The 4,362-nt window shown below is 37.6% G+C and overlaps 1 pseudogene; it reads right to left on the reverse strand.

The window, feature by feature from the left end:
• Nucleotides 1–1,238: 1,238 nt before the first annotated feature.
• Nucleotides 1,239–3,957, reverse strand: LOC101710721 (phosphatidylinositol-3,5-bisphosphate 3-phosphatase MTMR2-like; annotated as a pseudogene).
• Between the last annotated feature and the right edge of the window lie 405 nt (nucleotides 3,958–4,362).

The following is a 4,362-nucleotide window of genomic DNA, read 5'->3' on the forward strand; positions in this document are numbered from 1 at the left end:
TCTGATGATTAATTCTTTAAGCCTTTGAATATCTTCAAGTTCTTTTTATTTCTTTTTTGAAAGTTGTTCACATTTTTACCTTTCTGTGTTTACGGGAATTAATGAGTTTTTTTGGCATTTGGAGTTTGCTATTTTTTTTTTTTGGTACCAGGGATCGAACTCAGGTCCTTGCGCTTGCACAGCAGGCGATGAAACCACTGAGCTAAATCCTCGGCCCACTGAGTTTGCTATTTTTATGACTTCTATAGTTGTAGCTTTCTTCAAATTAGAAAAATGTTCATATATTTTCATCATTCACCCCTCAATCCCACACTTTTTCCTTCAGGCAATCTGATTGCAGTTTGTAAGCTATTTAAATTTGTTTCTCAATTCACAATGTTATATTCATTATCTTTTTTTTTTGTACTTCATTTTGGACAATAGCATCCTTAAATTTTTAAATTCACTATTATTAGTCTCATCTAGGATTTAATAATAGGTATTGAAATTTCCATGATTAAAACTTTCCTTGAAAGTTTTATTTTTATGTTTCCTTGTTGCAATTAAACTTTTAAACATATGGAATAGGGTTATTTTAACTTCTTTTCTTTTCTTTTTTTTTTTGGAGCAAGATTTCTTTTACTGGCACTGAGATTGTATTCATTTTACATGCAATATATTCTTTGGTAGACTTAATCATTTGATGGAATTATAGAATTTGCAAAGGAAAATAGTAAACTAATTCATGTAAGTTTTGAGCACAACTTATCACCATAAACTATACAGACTTAAGAAGTCTATATTGCCTTAGAACTTGCCAGTTAGCATTAAGTAAAATAAAGTGGTATAAAATGAGTTTTTACAATACTTTTCATGATGTTTCTTGTAACTGGACAAATTTTGAAGCATATGAAATTCTTTCAATTCATAATGGCTGCTGCTTTGTCCATTTCATCCTCCCCAAAACAGGTCTATAAAGCATCATTTTGGAACAGCTATCTAAAATGCTCTAGTAAAGCATACAAACAATGTTAGCAGCAGTTTTTAACTATACCATAACATTCTTATATTTGTGCCTTTTACTCTTAAGCATGGAGATTGAAAGTGGATCATTTTTAATCAATTACAACAAAGGAAAGGAATATTATATAATTTTAATCTGTCATACAGCAAGGCAATATATCACAAAATTTCAATGTCAATTTGGTCTGAAAACTTATTTCTCTGTACAGTGAGCTTTCTTCCATCCAGTGGTATATTTCTAAAGTGGTTTGTATTTCGCTCTTATCCAGATCCCAAAGTTTTTCCCACTATGGATCCAGAATTGAAATATTTTAATATCTTTTGGGTGACATAAGATTAGTGTCATAATTGTATAATTACAAATGGAGCCACCCATATTGCCATAGTTCTAAACTCATCTTAAACAAAATAAAGTATCTGAACTTTTTCTCTCGTAAATGTGTTCAAATATGGAAGAATTTCTACTCATAAAGCTGGGACTGTAATGAAGAGTTCATAGCAATGATGCCCCTAATCTAACAGTTCTTTCATATAACCGTTTGGACAGGAGTGACACAATGTGCAGGAGAACTGGCCCTCTTTGAGGATGAGGTTGATCGGTTGGAAATTTCTCTTTGTAGTTCTTCTACTTTTTTCTGAAGCTCTGCTCATTTAGCAAGAAATTCTTTATATCTGCTGTGAATAGGTTCCTGTGGTTTCATCCGTGGATTCCGCCTTATGTAATATCCCACCCAGAGCTCTAGGTGGCGCATGCTGGCTACTGGATAAAGGACAAGATTGGAATAGCTCCCATAGAATTAGTAGTTGTCCAACTGGCTATTTATATAAGATCACAGTGACACAGTCCTTTTAGGAAGATTCTCTTTTCCTCTCTGCTGTTCACTGTTACAGAGGAATGCTCCGAATAAACATCTGTATAGGTGGTCCAGAATGGTAACGAGGAAATACTCATTGAATTCAAATGCTGTAGGAAACTGTCTTGTCATTTGCCAGACACAGTCAATAAACTGAAGGAAAACAGGTGATCTGTCTACATCTGCATGGTTCTTATCTCCATGGCCAATTCTTAGTTGGAATCGATGTCCAAAGCTTAGCCATTCTTTTTCCACAATGACTTCAAATTCTTGGATGGTTCGATAGTATCTATCTAACATGAGCATAGCAAGGGAAGTTAGCTGAGCTGTACGATCCCAACCATTACTGCAATGCACCACCACAAAAGTCCCCCTCGACTCTCCCTGTCAGCAACCCTAAGAGCGAGCCCCTGCAAGAATAAGCTTAAGCCAGTGTGTAGGTGCCAAGTTAGACAGCCAATGAGTTTCTTCAATATTTGGATACACAATCTCCTTAAGTTTTTGTAATGACTCTCTCATAACATGAATATTGTGGATATCCAGAAAAACTAGCTTTGCATTTTGATAAGCATCTTCACTTTCATAACCTCCACCCTTTGCCTTACTTGGTCGGGCATCAAATATAAAGATTTTGTGTGATTGGGCATTGGAATCCACGATGGCTTGAGAGTATTTTTCATCTTCTTTACTTCGCTTTCCACTCGCTCCTACCATGGGCTGGCTACATCGCCTGACTGTGGCTTGACTTTTAGGATGAATCCATGATAAAATTGGGATAAGGCCCCTTGACCTGAAGGATGCCACTCTCTTTAATTCTTCATCAGGAATATTTGCTGGCACAACCAAGAGTGCAGGATATGTATCACAAGTTCATATTGTTCATTTATCTTTGTTATTCTCCAGCTTTCATTTGGAATTCCCTGCCTTCTATACTCTAAAAGAGGGTCTTATAGCTTCCATCCGTTTTCTGGGAATATTTCTTTGTATTCAAAAGCAAAAAGAGCAGGTTATTAGAGACAAGAAATGCATATTCCATCAGATTCTCAAATATGGATGGATCTTCTTGTTCGCCCCTCAGGTTTATGAGCAAATCGCAAATTCCTAATATCCTCGCACACGGTTTCTAATCCATAGGAATTTTCACCTCGACTAGAAGCACCACCAATTTTTTTTACTCTACTTTTCACACCAAGAGAAGCATCTAAAACAAATGGAGGGTCCCGTTCCATGCTTTTGAAATAGTAATCTGTGATTCGTGAGCGTTCCTCGAACGGCACCAGTGAATAGACATATGTAAGTTACGTCTTTGGCTGTGTCTTTAATATTTCCTTCTGGAAGCAAGGATGGTCCTTCCATTTCTGCTAATTTGTTAGACTTCCTCAGGACCCTCAAATCAGGAGAAAAGTTGTCTGCAGAAGTTGAAATGGAATCTGATGATGTAACAGAAGCTGATTTTGTATGTACTGAATTCTCTGAATGAGAAGTGGAGGAGATTATAATTTTTGAGATGTTTTATCTTCACTTCTGATGATCTTCAAATGCCAATGGCTCTTAACACATTAACTGGACAGGCAGTCCACGCTGGGCGGCCGAGCCACCGCGGGCTGGGACCCAAGACTCTCGCAGCTCGAGCTCTTCTCCATGACGCGGCACGGACAGCTGGAGAGAAAGGCTGAAGTGACCTCCTGGGCTGGCTGCCGCCGCAGGAGGACTGAGGCCTGAGCGCGAAGCGCGCCGGTCCGGGCCGCAGTCAGGGCAGCGCCAGCCTGGGAGGGAGAACGGAAGCGGCCATGTTCGCCCAGATTGCACCGCGCCGGAGGCTGAACAGAAGCCCAAGACCCCTCGGCGCCTCTCCATGCTGACGACGCGCAGGCTCTCCTTATTTTAACTTTCAACTGCCTCTTGGTTAATTTTAACTGAAGTATTAATTTTGAAACACTTAATTCCAATTCATTGATTTGCTTTAGGGTTGTGGTATAGGAATCTAAGAATGTAGTAATATAGCTATGAAGTAACTTTAATATACTACGATAAATTATGTTCATGTTGAAGAGAAAATAAGGTTACTTTTGACAAATAGAAACATTTAGGGAAGGGCCTTTTTCTCTTAGTCTTTTTTTTTTTTTTTTTTAAGAGTGGGAAAAATTTATTGGGTGAAAGAAAGCTTCTGCCTAAGAGAGACAGAAGGGGATTTGCTCTCATGTCTTAACAAGTTATATTAAATCCAATTACATAACTAACTTTCTTTACAGTCTTATCCTCCTTGTGTAGTAATCCATATGTGAATGTACGCATGTTCGTAATCCTATACTGAGTGTAGTGTCTGCCATGTAGTAGGTTCTTAATTAGCAAGAATTTGTTAAGTAAACGAATTATATATAAACGAGCGAATGAATGAATGAGTGCTTGAAGAGTGTTTTATATACCCATTATTGGAGAAATATTGTCTTATGCTGGCTCTAGAAATTAAGTGACATAATCAAATTATAGAATATCTTGTAATTTT

Source organism: Heterocephalus glaber, unplaced genomic scaffold, assembly GCF_053883595.1.
Source record: "Heterocephalus glaber isolate CG9 unplaced genomic scaffold, H.glaber_assembly_v1.0 deba00000901, whole genome shotgun sequence".
Lineage (NCBI taxonomy): Eukaryota > Metazoa > Chordata > Mammalia > Rodentia > Bathyergidae > Heterocephalus > Heterocephalus glaber.